Raw genomic sequence first — 23498 nt, 5'->3', positions numbered from 1 at the left:
CATATCTTATTTTTCAAATTAAGATTCTTTTCCCCTCGCTGAAATATTTGAAGAAATATGTTAAAAATTACTACGTAATTTGCACTATAAATTTCCGATACCGTCTTGAGATAGGCTTGTATTTGAAACTAGTTGCACCTATGCAGTCAAACGTTCCACTATATTGAGAGTATTCGCAATGATATTCACACTCTCGTCAACACGATGTTGAACAGCCGCCGAATCTGCAATTATTCCCTACTTTGAACCATGCTGTCACTCTTCTGAGTATTTTCTGAAAAGACAAAAACATATAACATCCCGCTATGACCTCACGGCTAGGGGTATGAAAGATGCAAGCAAATGAAATAAAGAGTAAGCTAATATATCCCCAACAACTTTTTACTGCGTAGATATTTTGTATCTGGCACAGAGCTAGTCAGTTATACTGGAATTTATGAAAATTCTTCCTCGGTTAACGTCTTGCTCCTAGACTATCCCTCTTTTTGTCGTTTCATATAAAAATATTTCTACACACTTTGCACACTAATGACTTACTTGCAGTTAACAAATGGGAAATTCCGCTCAGCAAACGGTGTAATAATGTGTCACTAACATAGTACTTCAAGAGTTTCGGTTAAAAAGCCTGTACCAGCCTGAAGTTTGGGAGAGATCGACTATGTAGAATCGATCGTCAGCGTTGATGCAACGCTGTCAGTGGTTTATGATGCCCTCTAACTCGAAAAATTCTTTTCTTATTTTAGAGCTGAAAATAAAAATTCTGTATCGCCTTACATGGATTAGTTTCACTGTGTGGTGCACATTCGTATTCGTCCATGGACGGATTCGCTACAGATATCAGGATTTATATGGTCATTATAGAGATATTTGTAATACTTCCTCTTGGAGAATCATTAATGTTTCCGAAATTGTGCTTAAAACCCACCATAGATTTTGACAGTAAATTAATGTTACAGCATTTGCAAATTAAGTGCGTGTTCTTATCTGATCATGTGTTGTTATACCTATTACGAAATTCCATTTTATTCTTTGCCATACAAACATTATTTAGATATTATTTCCACAAACATTCTAAGAAAGCGACATCCAGTCTTTTTCGGTGTTACAGCAAAGCCGCCAGTAAAAAAAGAAAAAAAATATCTGTCGGTTAAACGAAGTAGTCGGCATTCTGTTTAGTTCATTGCTGCGATTTCAAGGTTCGACACTCCTGTGAGTAATCTTTCATAATTTCTCTGAATGTTGACCGTAAAACTGTCAAGTACTTAGGCAATAATGCAAACTGTGCTTTGCTTAGAATGTTGATAAGACGCATTGGAAGAAGAGGACTTCTACTCTAAAATAATACGGTCATTCTGAATCAGATCTAACAGACCAGCGAGGAAAAATGATGCACGCTGTGTCTTAGGACGCAACTGACCGTTTGGAAAACCTGGTCATGCACACGCAGTCAGGCGTTGCTCTAAACCCCCCCCCCCCCATCTCCCCTCCCCCTTAGCTTGTGTACACCACTAATGGCGTTCGTCTGAGCTCCAAGGACGTGACCAGCATTCCATGCACGAAAGATACGTATCTCTTACTGTGCATCAGGACGCGCTGAAGAAAGGGAATGTTCGACAATGCACAAGAATTTTGTGAAAGTGTTATTGTGATTTCACTTCCTTCGCCCCGGACGAGTAACGATGAAATCTGTTGAACGTCTCCTACAGACAAGAGTTCTTATATTAGGAAGTACATGTTGTGATGGCCTTATGTACGGTAGTGGAAATCGGTGTTAAGGCAGGGTTCGACGAAATAGTATACTGTCTGAAGCAGACATGTATCGAATTTACTATGAAAGTAGTAGACACAAGCAAGACACAAACAGTCATGACAGAATTGCGTAATTTCTTTCATAACACGAGTAACAAAACATGCCGTTTGCATTTCCTGGATGGAAATATGTCTCGCAATCCTGTTGCTTTATTGCATTGTTAATGTTTTGTCCAGCCTCCGTTATTTCTAATTACCACAACAATTCCCTTCGGCATTGATTTGATTAAGGTTTGTAGTTCTTGCAGTGCAACTGTCGCCCACTGTTCTCGTATAGTTGTTTTCAGCTCACACATGGCCTAAAATTGCCCTCCATTGCGATAAAAACCACTTTCAAATATTCCCCAAAGGCTTTCCACGGGATTCAGATCCGGGCTACGCACAGGGCTGGGAAGGCATCAATATCGTTATCTTCAGGCCACTTTTTGGTTGGAGCCGAAACACACACACTTTTTGAAACATTACAGTTTCGTCTGCTAAGTTCTCATGCATTGTCATTAATTCTGTCTCTAGCAACTCAGTGTATTCAGCCAGTCTGGGTGTGACTCACCTTTAGCACAGAAGGCTGCGCGAATTGTAACACTTCTACCATCAAAATTTATATTCATTCTTCTTACCTGCTGCTATGCTTCTTTTTTTTGCCAATAATACTGAAATTCATCTTACTCACCTAAATTAAACATCTTGTCATCACTTAAGATCACTTTATCCCATTCTGAAGTCCATGGCATATGTTTTTTCAGCACACTCGAATCTAGCCTATGTTTGGGTGTTTCTGCAGTCGTTTCTTGAATGCAAGATGTTCGTCATATGACAAAATCTGGCGTACACGTCTGGTAGTTACTGGCAACTGTAAATCAGCAGCAAGTTAAGAAGAATAATAGTAGTTCGCCCTTGCTTTGTGCAAAAGTCACCCTTTCTATGCCACAGGTAATTTTCCACTTAGCTGATAATTTTCCGTTCTATCCATATCGTGACCCTAGTATAACGAAATTGTTAATCACTGTACTTGAACTGCTCTTCTTGGCAATTTGACGATTAGAGAGTCCCAGTTCCTTGTATTTATCGATGTTTGCTTTTTCATCACAGGATAAATGCTTTCCGCGTGGCATTGTTACAATCATGGTTTATGTACACAACACGCGTTGTCACTAATGGTGTCCTATCTGCATTAGAGGCTCGTATGCACCCACCAACACAGCACAGAGCCGATTGCCTTTACATCGAGTTCCACCCTCTGTCACCTGAATCGCCGACGTCTCGTTCTGTACTGTATTAGTGACATAAAATACGATACCATTTGACTGCATCTGTCAGTGTATTAGGTTTCCTGCTATTGCGTGTACATTGAGCACAACTATTCCAACTGACAATGTTAATTTTGCTGCTAATAGTCATGCTCTTATACTGATTTTATTACTGTAGTCCACATCTTCGTTTCAACGGGCGGTACAACTCTCCAAATGTTACACGCTTTCATTTTCATGTCCTCTTCAGTTGTTTAGCGTACCACTGAAGGTTAATACTAGGTAGATTGCATTTTGTTTGAGAAAATATACCTATCTGGCCACCACAATCTGCTCTTTCTACACACACACACACACACACACACACACACACACACACACACATACTTAATGAGTCTCACGTAGTGCCTACAAGAATGTCCGTAATATTTCAGAAGCGATCCGAGAAGTGGAGAGTGTTTTGATACACAACTATACATGAAACTTTCGTTTCTCAAGTTTTGTCGGAGCGGGGTTAAAAGGATGTTTTTGAGTGGCCTTTCGTATTGCCAAAATCATTTTCGTGCACGATACGGTTTGAGCCTAGGATACTACCGCACGAGGACCATAGCTAACAGAACCTAATGAACGGGGTTACGTCAATTGGCGAAATATTGGACACCCAGATGGACATCCGGAAACAACTGCGATATTATAGGCACAGTAATATCGTATTTATCTGCCGACACCTGGCAGAATATACATGATGGATGTACGAGTACAGGTCGTAGATGCATGGCTGACAACATATGGCAGTTTGGGTATGGCAGTGAGTCATGCACGGATAGCCAAATGCTAAGGCGACCGCTCGTGATAAGCGGAAAATACGGGTTCGCCAAGAATTTTCATTGTCGTCATTCCATTCTACAGATGACTGTAGTCCTTATTCGCAAACGCGAATTCATTTGACGTGACTCAGAAATGAAGCACTTTATAATTTTTTCAAGTAAGTAAGTTCTGACGTAGATCTTCTAACGGAAGTCAGTCCCATTCTCCACCTCGGCTGTGTTTTGATCACAGTCGTTTATTTTCATTCTATCAGATGATCTCACCGACACCATTTTCAAGTGCTCACTCTGAAACCAACGTCTAACACACATTACATATACCATACAGTGTGTATGGCTATAAATTTGTAAACTATGAAGATATGTAAGTCACATATTACGTACACACACTACGTGATCAGAAGTATGTGGCTACCCCTATGGAATGAATGACCACCTGATGTCGCAAGAGACGGACAGACTACTATAAAAGGAGACTGGCTGTAATATGTTGTCAGTAGACCAGCAGTAACAGTAGAATGAAACGCTCAAGAGAGCTTAGTGACTTCGAACGTGGAGTAATCATTGGATGTCACGTCACGTGATTTACAGATCCGTGAGGAACATTTCAATCCTTCTAAAGCTGCCCAAGTCCACCGTTGTGATGTGCCTGTGAAGTGGAAACGCGAAGGGACAGTCAAAGCTATATCAAAACCAGGCAGGTCTCATGAATTGAAGGATAGGGAAAATTAAACATTACGGAAGGTGGCTGTAAAAACTCACGTGAAAACAGCCAAAGGAATTACTCTTGAGTTAAAACCCGCTACCATTTGTCCAGACGGCACAATAACTGCATGTGGAGTGTTAGAAAGAAGGGTTAAGATGGTAGACCAGCTCCTCGTAAGTCCCACATTTCCATAAACAGCAAAGTCACTGGGCAATGGGTGGCTGGAAACGAGTGATTTCGAATGATGAATTACGCTATACCTTGTGGCAATCCGATGGGAGGGTTTGATTTGGAAAATGCCTGGAGATGCTTTTCCCAGCTGGGCACACGTGTCAAAGGCTAGAATGTGTTATTTCACTTTTGAGTATAGCTGTTCAAAATTCTGACCATTCCTTTTTAGCAATGTATTTTCAGTATTTAGGAAATTTCACTATGATGAAGACACCCCTAGTAGTCGTCGAAACCTAAGTCAGTGTAAATGATAATTAAATGGAACCCTCAGCTGCCGACAGGTGTTGTTGATATACCTCGATGGGGACAGCTGAAAACGTGTGCCCAGACCGGGACTCGAACCCGTGATTTCCTGTTTACATGGCAGACGCTTTATCCATCTCAGCCACCGAGGATACAGATAAATAGGTTTCACGGGTGTCACGGGAAGCGGGCAAGGGATAAGTCCCTGCAGTCGCTCTATTCATCTGGGCCCTCGGTGGCTCAGATGGATAGAGCGTCTGTCATGTAAGCAGGAGATCCCGGGTTCGAGTCCCGGTCAGGGCACTCATTTTCAGCTGATCCCATCGAGGTATATCAACAACACCTGTCGGCAGCTGAGGGTTTCAATTAATTATCATTTATTCTAGAGAAGCTGCACGGTCGTCAATGGTATCTGTTCTTTCGAGAACAGTTACTATCTTCATATATCTAGGTCAGTGTGCCTACTAGTTATGTGCAACGGTTTCGCTGTACAATCCTAAGTTGATACTTGGATAAAGTTACATGCCGTCATGTGTAGTGCCAGCAGTGAAGTATAGAGAAGTTGGTATTACGGAATGGGGCGTTTTTCGGGGTCGGAGTGTTGTCTCCTTATTGCGCTTAAGAAAACACTGTATGCGTAAAGGTACTATCACATCTTACAGTACTGCGCACTGCGTGCAATAGAGGAGCAGCTCAGAGACAATGATTGTATCAGTATGAAAAAGCACCGTGTCATAAAACTGTATCTTTCGGGCAATGGCCTTTGGACAGTAACATTCCTGAAATGCACTAGCCTACCCTGAGTCCATTAAATGATGATGGCGTCCTCTTGGGTAAAATATTCCGGAGGTAAAATAATCCCCCATTCGGATCTCCGGGCGGGGACTACTCAAGAGAACGTCGTTATCAGGAGAAAGAAAACTGGCGTTCTACGGATAGGAGCGTGGAATGTCAGATCCCTTAATCGGGCAGGTAGGTTAGAAAATTTAAAAAGGGAAATGGATAGGTTAAAGTTAGATATAGTGGGAATTACTGAAGTTCGGTGGCAGGAGGAACAAGACTTCTGGTCAGGTGACTACAGGGTTATAAACACAATAGGGGTAATGCAGGAGTAGGTTTAATAATGAATAGGAAAATAGGAATGCGGGTAAGCTACTACAAACAGCATAGTGAACGCATTATTGTGGCCAAGATAGATACGAAGCCCATGTCTACCACAGTAGTACAAGTTTATATGCCAACTAGCTCTGCAGATGACGAAGAAATTGAAGAAATGTATGATGAAATAAAATAAATTATTCAGATAGTGAAGGGTGACGAAAATTTAATAGTCATGGGTGACTGGAATTCGGTAGTAGGAAAAGGGAGAGAAGGAAACGTAGTACGTGAATATGGATTGGGGCTAAGAAATGAAAGAGGAAGCCGCCTGGTAGAATTTTGCACAGAGCACAACTTAATCATAGCTAACACTCGGTTCAAGCATCATAAAAGAAGGCTGTATGCATGGAAGAAGCCTGGAGATACTGACAGGTTTCAGATAGATTATATAATGGTAAGACACAGATTTAGGAACCAGGTTTTAAATTGTAAGACATTTCCAGGGGCAGATGTTGACTCTGACCACAATCTATTGGTTATGACCTGTAGATTAAAACTGAAGAAACTGCAAAAAGGTGGGAATTTAAGAAGATGGGACCTGGATACACTGACGAAACCAGAGGTTGTACAGAGTTTCAGGAAGAGCATAGGGGAACAATTGACAGGAATGGGGGAAAGAAATACAGTAGAAGAAGAATGGGTAGCTTTGAGGGATGAAATAGTGAAGGCAGCAGAGGATCAAATAGGTAAAAAGACGAGGGCTAGCAGAAACCCTTGGGTAACAGAAGAAATATTGAATTTAATTGATGAAAGGAGAAAATATAAAAATGCAGTAAATGAGGCAGGCAAAATGGAATACAAAGGTCTCAAAAATGAGATTGACAGGAAGTGCAAAGTGGCTAAGCAGGGATGGCTAGAGGACAAATGTAAGGATGTAGAGGCTTATCTCGCTAGGGGTAAGATAGATACTGCCTACAGGAAAATTAAAGAGACCTTTGGAGATAAGAGAACCACTTGCATGAACATCAAGAGCTCAGATGGAAACCCTGTTCTAAGCAAAGAAGGGAAAGCAGAAAGGTGGAAGGAGTATATAGAGGGTCTATACAAGGGCGATTTACTTGAGGACAATATTACGGAAATGGAAGAGGATGTAGATGAAGATGAAATGGGAGATATGATACTGCGTGAAGAGTTTGACAGAGCACTGAAAGACCTGAGTCGAAACAAGGCCCCCGGAGTAAACAACATTCCATTAGAACTACTGACGGCCTTGGGAGAGCCAGTCCTGACCAAACTCTACCATCTGGTGGGCAAGATGTATGAAACAGGCGAAATACCCTCAGACTTCAAGAAGAATATTATAATTCCAATCCCAAAGAAAGCAGGTGTTGACAGATGTGAAAATTACCGAACTATCAGTTTAATAAGCCACAGCTGCAAAATACTAACGCGAATTCTTTACAGGCGAATGGAAACACTGGTAGAAGCCGACCTCGGGGAAGATTAGTTTGGATTCCGTAGAAATGTTGGAACACGTGAGGCAATACTGACCCTACGACTTATCTTAGAAGCTAGATTAAGGAAGGTCAAACCTACTTTTCTAGCATTTGTAGACTTAGAGAAAGCTTTTGACAATGTTGACTGGAATACTCTCTTTCAAATTCTAAAGGTGGCAGGGGTAAAATACAGGGAGCGAAAGGCTATTTACAATTAGTACAGAAACCAGATGGCAGTTAAACGAGTCGAGGGGCATGAAAGGAAGGCAGTGGTTGGGAAAGGAGTGAGACAGGTTTTTAGCCTCTCCCCGATGCTATTCAATCTGTATATTGAGCAAGCAGTGAAGGAAACAAAAGAAAAATTCGGAGTAGGTATTAAAATCCATGGAGAAGAAATAAAAACTTTGAGGTTCGCCGATGACATTGTAATTCTGTCAGAGACAGCAAAGGACTTGGAAGAGCAGCTGAACGGAATGCACAGTGTCTTTGAAAGGAGGATATAAGATGAACATCAACAAAAGCAAAACGAGAATAATGGAATGTAGTCGAATTAAGTCGGGTGATGCTGAGGGAATTATATTAGGAAATGAGACACTTACAGTAGTAAAGGAGTTTTGCTATTTGTGAAGCAAAATAACTGATGATGGTCGAAGTAGAGAGGATATAAAATGTAGACTGGCAATGGCAAGGAAAGCGTTTCTGAAGACGAGAAATTTGTTAACATCGAGTATATATTTGTCAGGAAGTCATTTCTGAAAGTATTTGTATGGAGTGTAGCCATGTATGGAAGTGAAACATGGACGATAAATAGTTTGGACAAGAAGAGAATAGAAGCTTTCGAAATGTGGTACTACAGAAGAATGCTGAAGATTAGATGGGTAGATCACATAACTAATGAGGAAGTATTGAATAGGATTGGGGAGAAGAGAAGTCTGTGGCACAACTTGACTAGAAGAAGGGATCGGTTGGTAGGACATGTTCTGAGGCATCAAGGGATCACCAATTTAGTATTGGAGGGCAGCGTGGAGGGTAAAAATCGTAGAGGGAGACCAAGAGATGAATACACTAAGCAGATGTAGGTTGCAGTAGGTACTGGGAGATGAAGAAGCTTGCACAGGATAGAGTAGCATGGAGAGCTGCATCAAACCAGTCTCAGGAATGAAGACCACAACAACCCTGAGTCCAGACCTGAACACAATGGAACACTTCTGGGATGAGTTAGAACGCCGATTTCGCTCCAGACTTCAAGTCCAACATCACTATCTTTTCCGGTTTCGATTCTTGAGGAAGAATGGGATGCCTTCCTCCACAGACATTTAGACACCTCATGATCCCCAGCACAGTTGAACCCACCCTGAGAGCGAGGGGTGGAAATACCCCGTGTTAATGTCCAGAAAAAGACCTCGAGATACTCTTGATCAGGTAGAATCCAGATAATATGGACTGGACCACAGATTTGTAAGTATATTACATAATATGTTGTATGCAAAATGTTCTATACCTTGGTTTCAAAGTAAGCAGCTAAAAACGACACATCTTCAAAATCAGCTGATGGTGTGAAAATAAATGACTGTGGTCATAATACAGTCAAGTGGGAAACTGAATTGTAATTTGAATAAATTGGTCACTGTGGCACCCGGTATTAAAAAAACATTAAGAAAAATTCAAATTCCAATAGAATAATGACACTTGAGAGTGAACGAGGCGTACAGCGATACAGCTTCTGTTAGTAGTTACGCCGAGTGGATGGCCCAGTCGATGGGACTCAGGCCTGTCACTCCGACGGCGTGGGTTCCATATCCACCGTCCAGTGCTCCAGATTCAAGTTTTCTGTGCTTGAAACAAATGCCGGGATGGTTCCTATCAAAAATCCTCTTCCGACTGCCTATCTTATCGCTATCGAGTTTGCGCACGGTGCACTGTTTCTAATGACATTGTCGTCAACATAATGCTTGTCTAATGCTTTTATTGGAGCGGTCTGCTTAAAGGGAAATCCTGGTGTAACTACGAGGCGTAGATTCACTTATATTACGACACATCGCTTAACGGGGTGGACGGATTGCTCTAATTGTAGCCTTGACAATCAAACTTACTGTTTCACTGTAAACATTACCAGGTGTTACATCGATACGCCGTTTAATCACATAACTGCCGGATGATGTCAAAAATACCTTGTGCAGTTAAAAAAATCATTAATCACGAATTAATTCTTCCGCTGTTATCTCGGTCTCCACAATTTACGTTACCCTTAGATCTGTGAATGTTATTGCAATGGTACTCTGCCATTTTTTCATTCGTCTCAACTAAACCAGCAATTTTTCCGTGTAATGTGTTACCATGTCATCAGCTGTGGTTGAGTGATCCTTACGTCATATGTCATTCGTTTCACAGATTTTGACCTGGACAAGCGCGTAAAAGAGGAAACATTAGACACAGCCATACTAAATGAGACCCCTATGAGAAGTAGAGCGATCAGGGAAACCAAGATTATATATATTGTATATATCTTCGATAACTCATTGGATGGTAGTAGGTTACATAAATAATCTCCCCTTCACTTACCACTTGATGGCTAAAATCTTGCGTCGGTATCTCAGTAATCGTGTATGAAATTTCGAGGTTATCCTTGCTAATCTATTTCGAATTACGTTTCCTAGAATGTCAGTTCTAATCAACTTCGAATTACGTTTCCTAGAATGTCAGTTCTAATCCATTTCGAATTACGTTTCCTAGAAAGTCAATAACGTTCCCACCAAATGGCCTAATAATAGTTGCCACTGTGCGTTATGACCGACTACAATACTGCTTCAGGCAGTAACTCCTTCGTACAACGATCGTCCATTAAAGTGACTCTTAGCACCTTAACTGATGGGTTTTCAAACAACATCCCGGCTAATAAGGCGAATTATTGGTTGACGATTAGTTCGACTGCAGTTGCGATTTTTGTGCAACGAATAAGTGCGCACATTGACTTTTTAAAGTATTCGGAAATTCTTAACCCATAACGACAGTTTTTTTTTTTTTTTAAATTTAGCGTGCGGATCACTGCTACGGATTTCCTTTTCAGAAAGTCTATCTCACTGCTGGTCCAAAGTTAACAACAACATGATATTAGTGCTGCGGTATGCAATAGCGGTCCGTTCAAAACTCTTCCCTGTCATCTCGATTTTGGTTTTCCGTCTTTTCGCGGCATTAATTGCTTGCATGGCTTCATCAAGCCGATTCCTCCATTCACCCTTTTCCATCTGAGCTACTGCTCTATTATCAAGACCTTGAGGTCGATGGATAGATAATATCCTTCTTCCTCTATGAACGAATTTCTTTCTCCAAGAATCGCATACAGGGTGAAGAAAAATTGATGAACTCGAGCGTCACAGCACGATTGCCTGCATACTGGCCATGCACAAAATGTCTGTAACAAAATTTGTTGTTATGCATATTTTCAACAGAAAAATATTTGCAGTTTGACAGCTCTGTAATCACGTAAACGGCAAGTATTTTTATTCGAAACGTTATATCAGATATGTATCGTATGTGCAGTGGATAGTGTGTTGGCTCAGAATACTCGCCGTGGAGAATCAAATTTTTGGCGCAGACTTCTTCATTTTTGTTTGCTATCTTTACATGGTACAGCACCTAGCTCCTTAATCATTGTACAGAAATTATAGCAGCACCTTAACAAAACACGTAAAATTACTCAATACTGACACAGAAATAATAGTAAAATCGTTTGGAAAGATGCAGTTAGCATTTAAGGGTGAAGCATGATTTATCTCCACGTTCCATTTTCGGCATCGTTCCTCCATTCATCAATTATACCCCCCCCCCCTTCTTTAAATAAAATTTGTCAACCCTTGGTTAATTTGCTACTATTCGCTTCGTGAAGTTTATATGGAATCTGTTTAGGTACCTAAACCATAAACATCACACAGCGATTTCACGTAAGGACATTGCTTCGCAGCACTACGTATACTACGGTCAAACTCACGTTCCAGTTTGAGTAGAGACACTTGTTGCGCATGTTGTTACAATGTGGTCAAGTTGCCAGTTTTTCACGTCTGTTTTCTGCCACTAATGCGCACAAGAAGAAATATTGTTACATATGTTTTTTGTTGCTAGTACACAAGGAGTATGTGTAGGTAGTCTTCAACTAAGTATACAACACTGCAAATTTCTGTACGTGAACGATATGTCCTAACTTTTCTCATTTAATTGGTAGAGATACGCCTTTGCTTTACGTGAGGACGCTTGATTGAAAATTCTTTATGTCTGCGTTAACAAAAAATTGAATATCCTGCGTAAATTGAATTTATTAACGCATAAGGCATAAGTAAAGAAGTGGGAATAATTCTCATCTATGAACATATTAAGCACTATTTTGTATAGAAAAAGACGTCATGTGTACAGTATATTCATACGTTGTTGAGTATTGACAGCAAAAACAATTTAAATGAAGCTAGCTGAGTGACTAATTTCTGCTGCAAAACGACCGCCATAGCAGTCTGTATGTTATGAGACACTTCTGTGGGAACAGCGAGCATGCGATCACTGTTTATATGAAACACATTTTAATTGTTAATTTGTATGCTGGGAAAAGAACTGCTGGCTTTATGGGAGCGTCTGTTTCAAATATTAATTTTAAAAGCAATTTTCTGCTGTTTTAAATTTGCAGCTAAATCCGGCTACAAAACCATTTCGCTGTAGGCAGTCTGCAATGCTTTCTGAGTATTATACGGAAGCGGTGTAGTAAATTGAACTGCTTCTTCTCTTGCGTATTGTGTTGCATGCTGTCGTGAAAGGCCGAAGGACGAAAATATGCAGATAATTAGTGGCAGCGCTGTTGGTACCAAATCTGTAGTGTGAGCGACATGTAATTTCATACATTATGACTCTTACTCTCTGACGTGCAGTACAACGGCAGGTAAAAGAAATACCACTTTGGCTGAGTAGCAAACCAATTTACTGCCATATGATGGAGACTGATATCAGAAAAGCGTTTAGTATGGCAATGAAGCGCGGTAAGCGACGGTGTGAAGTGGTTTTGTTGCCGCTGCAGAACTGGGAACGAAATTACCGATACGACATGTAGGAAACACGGCTATTTTTAGATCAAGTATTCAAGTGAATGGTGTTCGCCCCATGAGCAGTTCTTTTCCCGGAACTGTAATTTACAAAAACCGCATGCACACTCAGAACCTGCGCAAGGATCTTCCTCAACCGCCTCGAATCGACGACGTGGAATGGATCTTCAAAATAATGATAATAATAAAAACAAAGTAGTTGTACGCTTAAATAGGCCGTAAAGCTGAGAGAGGCAGCGGGGAGAACAGATCCGGCGGCCTCTATAAATTAGACGTGGTGTTTGCGTTGCGCGGTGGCGAGACCCCCGCCTAATGCGTTGCCTCGCTGTTATTGCCGCGAGATGTTTACTCTGGCTGAGGAGACCCGAGCCCAGTGCTGCCATAACACCGGCTACCTGCCGCCGGCGGTTGGTACACCTGCTGAGACCCCTGGCTAGGCGAAGTCCGCAGCACTCCCTAGTCAACAGTGTCATCTGTCCACACGCCACTCGTTGTAACGCAATCCCCATCTGGTACTGCTGGATGTACAAGCAGTGCCAAACATTGCTCTGAAGAGAACTATCGAGACAATTACTAAATTAATATCAGCTCCACGTTTGCACATAGGCTATCTAGGGGGTAGGTCTAGCATCCGCCACCATAAAAATTTCAAATAAAGTGCTTTATCAAATAATTTTACTGCTTCAGTCACTTGTTACTAACAATTATTAGCACGTCGTGTTTCGGCAGCACACTGCCATCATCAAGTGAATTACAGTTACATTAATTTGAGGTGTGATGAGAATTACTTGCTGGTTGTCCCAATAAGGCTATGTACCGAAATTTAACCATTTTTTCGGAAATATTTCCCTTGTATTCAATGTTCACACCTGAATGTAAAAGCAATAGTGTGTTTATTAACTGTATTCTGTGTCCCAGAAAAATAAATTTTCAGCAAGAAATGGTTAAATTTCGATATATAACCTCACTGTCACACCCAACAAAACAACTAATCCTCACCACACTTCGGCTACTGCGCATGTACCTGTTATGCAGCTTATGATGGAAGCACAATGCAAAAGGTGTTATGCTGATAAATATAAGAAAAAAGTGACTGATGCAGTAAAAATTATTTGAGAGGTTTGTAATACAGTTGCTTACCTCATCAAATTCCCTACAACATGGGTAAATTGAAGTAGAAAGTATTTTTGGTTCAATAGTGTGGCGTGGAAGCTGTTATAATCGGAAAAGACGTCAATGTAAGTATTTTTATGTGCTTATTCGAGTGCATTTTGTACTGAACAGCTGGAATGAATTATGTCAGCATTCACCTGTCAAACAGCATAATCTTTTAATTCAAAAGGTGTGGAATTTCAGTTGGCACAATTATTGAGACTTTTAAAATAATGGATGGCGGAATTTTGGCAGTTTGAAATGAGTTCGATTCAGCAGAAAGCAAATTTCTGTCATACCTCATTTTATCCTCACCAGTACTCTCATACAAGATGTATTAAGATCCATAGCGCCTAACTCGTGACGTTGTAGCAATGCTACGCGAACGTTTTAGTGGGAAATTCAAAAGGCAAATAAACAAAAATATTTTTAAAATATACGAATATATTTTTCTAACAAATATTTTTGCTTGTTATAATATTATGATACTAATGAAAGCTATAATTTAGTTTAACCTGTGAGTTCCTAAAAGGCCTCGATCCAGGTTTTTAGGCCCTGTATTATTACTGCTCTATAGAAAAATTTACCTATTTTGGAATAAGTGCCATGTATCTATTTTTTCTGTTGTGGAAAAAACTTCTGTAAAGTGCGTTTTAATGAGTGGGTTTAAGAAGTGGTAAACAAGACAAAAATGGAGCTATAATCCATACAACAGACGTCATGCAGCCAGTAACGATACGCACGTGTGAATCTTAGAGGCGCAATTTGTGAGATGCAAATGTTTTTACTCTCTGTATCACACAACACCCAGTAAATTCAAAAAGTCTTGAGTTACTGTGCTAGCAGTAATCATTTCGACGTTTCCATCTTCGCTGGCTCTTGTCTTGCCTTTCAACACAGTGTACCTGTATAGCGGAAAACCCTGTTTAATGAAACTCTTATTAGTGCTTAAGGCAGTTTTTTATCACAAGGCTTTAAATGCAGTTCAAGAGAACGTGGTAGATTCGAGAACGTAGTTCTTAAGTGACCACATGTGGAAGTATGGAACACATGGATGAGTAAATTTTACGTGGACCAAGAGGAATAACGGTACTGTAAGCTTGCAACAATCCGAAATTACATTCAAACTTAACATAATGTTCAATAATTTAATACAAGCTATATTTCATACACACATCCCATTCAACGGACCATGTGTATTTCCATCACCATCCATGTACCATATACAAAAGAAAATCACCACATGCTAATTCTAAAATCCGAAATATTATTTAATGAGTGGAAGAGTAATAAGCTAAGCAACTTGAAACCTAGGATACTGAAATAAAATTGGATATTGATCCAACCTGAAATGTTCAGTGGACGAATAAAAATCTTACTTTTCTTACGTTAACATTGACTGCAAAAACGGGTCACCGAAAAGAAATCTATCACTGTACTGTCTGTAAATCACGTAATATACAATCATGTAAGTGCAGCACAAGAACGAGAACCAATAACCATCTCACAACAAGGGCGGATGAATATGCCCAGTTCAGTATGACAAGATGAAACACGCATACTACGAGACAGATCAGCACATTGACTTCGGAGCAGCAAGCGGCGAGTGCGGAGTGACCTTTTTTCTGCCGGCCACTAAGACCTTGCTAACCGATTCTGCAGTCAAACTTTCCTACTGGCTCAGTCCCGTCAAAGCTGCCCGACTTGCTGAGACATAACTCACAGTATCCACCCAGTGATACACTACTCCAGAAGATGGGTGAATGAGCACAGGTTCTTTGAGACATCGTGCACGAATACGCGGCTTCTAAGACGTCCAACAACAGACATCTTGCACTACCAAATGCAAAGAGCTCCAAAAATCTGTATGCGTCCCCATTACAACCACTACTGTTGATGCTGTATCTGTCATTGTAGGTGAATAACGACAATTAACAGCAAACTAAGGCTATCCCTATAAAAGACGTGTTTTTCATAGTTTTCTCCGTAATCTGTTGTTATGGATGGCTCTGAGCACTATGGGACTTAACTGCTGTGGTCATCAGTCCCCTAGAACTTAGAACTACTTAAGCCTAATATATCTAAGGACATCACACACATCCGTGCCCGAGGCAGGATTCGAACCTGCGACCGTAGCGGTCGCGCGGTTCCAGACTGAAGCGCCTAGAATCGCTCGGCCACTGCGGCCGGCTTATTATGGACTACCATGAAATACAAACTAATCCCCTTAAAAAGAAAGAGGAATTTAAAAGAGGAAATGTCAAATGCGAAATCTTGTCATTTTCTCATCCTAAAATATATTGTAAAAATTTCCACTATTAAGTAATGGTCCTTAAACGCTGCGTTAAGCCTTTTAAATGAATTGCACCAATTAGTTAGTAAAACGCGTTTTGCATGCTGCACATTTTTAAAACTTCGTTAATGCATTCAGTACCGTTTTGCCTTTTTAACAAGGCATCTTCCATGGGTGTCCTGGAAAATTACATTATTTTTTATTGACACGTATTGATTGCAGATAAAAGCAGGTCATGGACTTTTTCATAATAAAATGCAAACATACTTACCGTAAAGTGCCTGGTTCACGATTTGAAAAGCATGAAGCTTCCACTCGATTGAAAAAGCGATTGAAACCTCTACTTTCCCATGCAGTCACTGCAATTTCGTAACTTAACGTTTCAGTTGCCGTTTTCAGTGTCTAAAAGTATCATTTGTTAAGAGTTGCCAACCTTCCAGCTTTCACTTGTTTCTGTCTGTGTGTGTGTGTGTGTGTGTGTGTGTGTGTGTATGTTGATGTAAGTCTTTATATGCTATAGGTAGTGACAATATTGCATATTTCGGAATGTGCACACAGACCAATATTAAGCATGAATATAAATAAATAGCTTCATTTCCGCTGGAACAGTAGTCATAAAAGCCTATGAATGTTGGACTGGTCCTGGTCGTATTCAGGAGATGCTTGGTTCAATTTCTCATCCGATTATCAGGGTTCCTCAAATAACTTGTGGCGAGTTCTGGTGAGGCCCTGGACAGTTGCAGTCCCGTCCGACGTACCGAAGTTTGTCTCTACTGACGTCTATTGGATCAAGTTCTAAACTGAGTGGCCGAGCGGTTCTAGGCACTACAGTCTGGAACCGCGCAACCACTACGGTCGCAGGTTCGAATCCTGCCTCGGGCATGGATGTGTGTGATGTCCTTAGGTTAGTTAGGTTTAAGTAGTTCTAAGTTCTAGGGGACTGATGTCCTCAGATGTTAAGTCCCATAGTGCTCAGAGCCATTTGAACCATCTAAACTGTGTTACTGATTTTCTATTTGATTGCATTTCCTAACCACGTTTTCCGGGCCCTTTTAATGGAACCTTTTACTGATCTTCAAGAGTATATTCAGTGATACAGGACCACGGATGGATAAAAACTGGAAATAATTTCAAAGGTGAACACTGATTTATTTCGCACGTGTTGATACAAACAAATTTGGATCTGCTTCGTCACTTCTGTTGTTTAGTTGCTATTTCCTGCACAGATTAAAGTGTAGGAATCTTCAACTGTTGAAGCAATGTACAACAAGAATCGGGATTCGTGTCTCGTCTCGACCTTGGCGTACTCTCATGTAAACCAGGGTCGTTGCACTGCGTGTAGGATTGTCGCGAGGTTGGGCAGATGCGCCTCATCGAACAGCTCGCTCAAGCGAAAGCTCAATGTTTTAAACATTACTAACTGATTTCGATTGTGACGTAGTACATGGCTAATTGAACAAGCGATCGTTATCTGTGTGCTCATTTGCCACTGGTTATGTTACAATATGTTCTTAACGACACTAGCATCGCAGCATATAAGCAGAGGAACAATGTGCTGTACTGAAGCACGTGTGGGACGCTACAGAAAAATTTGAGTCGTCTTCAGCATGGAAGTGACTCAGACGTGTAGTATACAGACCTCAATCGTGAAATATGGTTACGGCAAATAGTCGTCCTTACTCACTAGTCCCTACAATCACTAAAACAGCGTGATCCACAAGTTCATTTTCTGTTGTTACTAAACAGCTTTCTCATAGAATCAATAAGAGGGTGGGACATAATCAAGTCACTTTTGGAAAAACATTTGTACATTGATGGGGTTTGGCCTGATCTGGGCCCTAGTAGTACAGATTTATAAAACGGCTATTTACCTTATCCCCAAATCACTTCAGGTCGATGCGAGTATGCTTGCTTCAGTTTATTGCTGTTCTTGTTTAGAAGTGATTCTCTAGCCACAAATCACGTTATCAAGCATATGCGGTTTCTTTCCTGAGAAAGTGAACAATAACATGTCATTGAACTGGGTAAACTAAGGGTGAATATGTGTTTACTGAAAGTATATGAGCTATCATTGTAACTCGTAGCGCGGAGTTCAGTGCCAGCTGCAGTGAAACTAATACTTAAGTGGAGCATCAGCCGTTTTATAAATTATTATCTGACGATGGCAGTAGCTGCGACATTGTAATGAATGAAAACATATTACATGATCATGCAATTATTCGAAAAAAGCGAGTGTTGAATACATTTCAGTTCGGGCGGTGAGGGTTGTGTGCCTATACAAACATCATTATTTTTTTTTCTAACAGCCTTGTACACCTTTCGCGAAGGATGCAGTCGTACAGTGAATAGCTGTGAATAGCTGAAAGGACAGGTCACCTGCGACGTGTCTATGCGAAGGTACGGGTGGATCATGTATATATAACTCGAAAAGAAGAGAGAACAAGGCGCCAATGAGATTGGCTATGCTCTAAAACAATGCCTCTGATATGAAGTGAGTATCGCCTCTCGAAATGCAAATCAGCGCAGTATAGTCCATACGTATGGAAATGATACATGTGCAAGGAAACGGAAGGAAGGACGGCTCTGATATGAGAGCCTTCGCTGTATGCCGTGATAAATTGAAATTGACTGCTGAAGTGACACCAGTTATTACAGATTTATTGATCAGAGATCACGAATGCTAGCCAAGCATGAACAATTAAAAAATATTTTGCTTGGAGGAAGTGAGTGTGGATGCTAAAATCCAAAATACAATTGCGGTAGATCTTAGGAAAAGGAATAAGCAGAACTTCTTTAGAAGGATAATGACTATATTGACAATGAGCGTACGGATCTGTTGCAAGCGAATTTAAACGGCATGCTAAGGAAATTGTAATAACTGTATAGGCAGTTTAGTAAGAAAATATAAAAATAATGAAACCCGAAATAGCAAACACATGGCCAAGAGGTCGCCTCAAACTGAACGATTAATTATTCTGCAAAAAAAACTAACCTGTCATCTTGTGAAATTTGCATAAAACAGGTGCAGAGGTGAGACGTAATCGCAGGCGCTGTTGTGCTGGCGTGCTGCATCGCATCTGCTCTACTGTGTCAATCCGCTCACAAGGACTCTAACAAGAGTATAAATCTGACTCGCGTGTCTCGGCCCGAATGTATGAAAACCATTGTGCCCCCTCTCCTCCGTGGCGCAGGCCCGCCAAAACAGTCTTTCGAGCCAATCTGTTGCCACGCCTTCAATTCTCCAATAGGAAACCGTGTTATAACATTCTCGTTCCCATATTCCATTATGTTCCGTGCAGTTTCGAGGGATAGAGGTTACTGCCTAGTAACAAGTCGCCGTTCTCAAACTTTCCGAACGCCAACCAAATGTGGCCTCGCCTTTCCTCCCTAAATTTTCCTTAAGCAATGTTTTGCTCGTGTCGCCTACGGTTCGGCAGGACGCTACGGTGAGAGTTTGAAAGGGTGTCGATATTTGTTCACTATCAGCTTCCCTTACGACTTGGATACAAAGACGGCAATCACGCTTACTTTGTTTCTCAGGCAACGCGCTATGTTACCTGCGACCCTGCGCATCAGCAATAATATCTCTGCGTCGGCCGCTGCTCGTAGATATTGAGGGTAGAGACAATCAGTCGCATCGTGTAATCGGGGAGTGAGCCACGACCGAGCAAGTGGCATGACAAGGATGCCGAAAACTCGTGTCCATTGACGAAATTGGTTTTACAATCATGAACCACGGACCTTTCCGGTGCGGTGGTGGGGAGGCTTGCGTGCCTCAGCTATACAGATAGCCGTACCGTAGGTGCAACCACAGCGAAGGGGTATCTGTTGAGTGGCCAGACAAACGTGTGGTTTCCGGAGAGGGGCAGCAGCCCTTTCAGTAGTTGCAGGGGAACCAGTCTGGGTAATTGACTGATCTGGCCTTACAACATTAACCAAAACGGCCTTGCTGTGCTAATACTGCGAACGCCTGAAAGCGAGGGGAAACCGCAGCCGTAATTTTTCCCGAGGGCATGCAGCTTTACTATATGGTTAAATGATGATGGCGTCCTCTTGGGTAAATTATTCCGGAGGTAAAATAGTCCCCCATTCGGATCTCCGGGCGGGGACTACTCAGGAGGATGCGTTATCAGGAGACAGGTTAAAGTTAGATGTAGTAGGAATTAGTGAAGTTCAGTGGCAGGAGGAACAAGACTTCTGGTCAGGTGAATACAGGACTATAAATACAAAATCAAATAGGGGTAATGCAGGAGTAGGTTTAATAATGAATAAAAAATAGGAGCGCGATTTGCCTACTACGAACAGCATAGTGAACTCATTATTGTAACACGAAGCCCACGCCTACCACAGTAGTACAAGTTTATATGCCAACTAACTCCGCAGATGCCAAGACATTGAAGAAATGTATGGTGAGATAAAAGAAATTGTTCAGATAGTGAAGGCAGACGAAAATTTAATATTCATGGGGGATTGGAATTAAATTGCAGTAAGAGGAAGAGAAGGAAAAAAAGGTAGTTGAATATGGAATGAGGGTAAGGAACGAAAGAGAGAGCCGACTGGTAGAATACAGCACAGAGAATAACATAAACATAGCTAACACTTGGTTTAAGAATCATGAAACAAGATTGTATACGTGGAAGAGGCCTGGAGACACTGGAAGGTTACGGATAGATCATATAATGGTAAGACGGAGATTTAGGAACTAGGTTTTAAATTATAAGGCATTTCCAGCGGCACATGTAGACTCTGACCACAATCTATTGGTTATGAACCGTAGATTAAAACTGAAGAAACTGCAAAATGGCGGGAATTTAAGGAGATGGGACCTGAGTAAACTGAAAGAACCAGAGGTTGTAGAGAATTTCCGAGAGAGCATTGCGAAACTATTGACAAGAACGAGGGAAAGGAATACTTTACAAGAAGAATGGGTAACTTTGAGAGATGAGATAGTGAAGGCAGCAGAGGATCAAGTATGTAAAGAGACAAGGGCTGGTAGAAATACTTGGGTAACAGAAGAGATATTGAATTTAAATGTTGAAAGAAGTAAATATAAAAATGCAGTAAATAAAGCAGGCAAAAAGGAATACAAACGTCTCAAAAATGAAATCGACAGGAAGTGCAAAATGGCTAAGCAGGGATGGCTAGAGGAGAAATGTAAGGATCTAGAGGCATATATCACTAGGGATAAGATATATACTGCCTACAGGAAAATTAAAGAGACGTTAAGAGAAAAGAGAACCACTTGTATGAACATCAAGAGCTCAGATGGAAAACCAATACTAAGCAAAGAAGGGAAAGCAGAAAGGTGGAAGAAGTATATAGAAGGTCTATACAAGGGCGATGTACTTGAGGGCAATATTATGGAAATGGAAGAGGACGTAGATGTAGATGAAATGGGACATATGATACTGCGTGAAGAGTTTGACAGAGCACTGAAAGACCTAAGCCGAAACAAGGCCCCGGGAGTATATAACATTCCATTAGAACTGCTGATAGCCCTTGAAGAGCCAGCCCTGACTACCAGCTGGTGAGTAAGATCTGCATGGTGTCGTGCTTGCAAAGACTGACCCAGCCTTGGACATAGGGAATGAAGTTGCGTTTCATTCAGCCTATTGAGCACAGCGTGAGCCGTAACACGACGTCCTGTGGCCGCACGAAAAGCATTTTTCAACATGGTGGCGTTGCTCTCAAGGTTCCTCCGAGCAATAATCCGTAGTTAGCGGTCATCCGCTGCATTAAAGGCCCTTTGGCGGCCTGAGGTAGGCATGTCATCGACAGTTCCTGTCTCTTTGTATCTTCTTCACGTCCGAACAACTTCGCTTTGGTTCACTTCGAGACACCTGGACTCTTCCCTTGTTGAGAGCCCTTCCTGGAGCAGAGTAACAATGCGGACGTGAACGAACAGCGGTATTGACAGTCTAGGCATGGTTGAACTGCAGACAACAGGAGCCGTGTATCTCCTTCCTGGTGGGATGGCTGAAATTGATTGGCTGTCGGACCCCCTCCTTCTAATAAGCGCTCCTCATGCGTGGTTGTCTACATCTTTGGGCGGGTTTAGTGACATCTCTGAACAGTCAAAGGGACTGTGTCTGTGATACAATATCCACAGTCAACGACTATCTTCAGGAGTTCTGGGAACTGGGGTGACGCAAAACTTTTTTGGTGTGTGTATATTACACTAAGGACCCGGCAATTCTTCGCAATTGCTAAATATGTAGAGGAACTGAATATACATCAAGCAAGACAGTTATTTTCTAACAATGTATCCGCCTGATATGCATTACATATGCTGTATATACGTCCTTGCCCACCCCTCTCGGTGTACGTCTCCCGGTCACCACACACCTTTGGGCATAACCTCCTTCCCTCTCTCTCTCTGTTCATCTCCTCCTCTCTATTTCCATTTCTATTTGAATTTTCAGTAGAGTATCGTGTAAAACTCTGAAGTAAATCGGCCAAGAACTGTTCGAGATATCCGGTGACAACGTTTCCCCTTCATCAAAAATGCCATTCCGATTCAAACACACACACACACACACACACACACACACACACACACACACACATACACACACACGAAATCGGTCGAACCGTTCTCAGGTGATGATTTTGCACGATTTATTTTAATTTCCAACGTTTCCGTTGAATGTTCAAAAAATTTTCGATCATACAAACTTTGTCCTGACAATAACGAAAAACAAACAGATCAACCACACCGGTCATCCCGTTCTCAGGTGATAACCTTTCAAACATACAGCAAGTGATTTTATTTACATAGGTATATTTAATTACTATACAGCCAACGCCTGTCTAAATGTTTATCAGAGCGTCGTGAAAAATGTTAAATAGATTGCTGAAGAACTTCCAGAGATTGTCGCTAACAACGTTTCTCGATTACGTGTAACATGTATATTTGTGTACATATTGATATAAAATTATGCAGCCTGCGTCCATCTGAACATTTATTAGAATATCACGTAAAAATTTGCAATAAATCGGTCAGAAACATTTGGAGATATTTGATAACTATGCTTCTCCTTCATACGAGTGTAATCGGAAAGTGAGGTCAGATAGGTCGCGAAATGGACACGACAGTGAAAATCCGATGAAGTTCAGCGCAGATGTGTTGGGTATGCCTGTCCATTTCCTCTTGTCGCTCTTTTCGGATTTGAGCACGTAAAGATGCCTAGAGCAATAGTGTTTTCCGCCAAGTACGGGTCCCGCTGAGACGTTTCGCTTTATTTCGTACACTCCCACATAACGTAATTGCCATGCATTTTCTCTTTCATGACAATTTTCGGCCAACACTGCAGGG

At 41.3% G+C, this 23498-nt stretch overlaps 1 non-coding gene across 1 annotated transcript; it reads left to right on the top strand.

Moving 5' to 3' along the window:
- Nucleotides 1-5291: 5291 nt before the first annotated feature.
- Trnat-ugu lies at nt 5292-5366 on the top strand. Its single transcript has one exon. It is a non-coding gene; the product is annotated as a tRNA-Thr (tRNA).
- Nucleotides 5367-23498: the final 18132 nt, after the last annotated feature.

The sequence above is a fragment of the Schistocerca americana genome, chromosome 2 (assembly GCF_021461395.2).
Source record: "Schistocerca americana isolate TAMUIC-IGC-003095 chromosome 2, iqSchAmer2.1, whole genome shotgun sequence".
NCBI classification, from domain to species: domain Eukaryota; kingdom Metazoa; phylum Arthropoda; class Insecta; order Orthoptera; family Acrididae; genus Schistocerca; species Schistocerca americana.
This window is presented reverse-complemented; position numbering and strand designations above follow the sequence as displayed.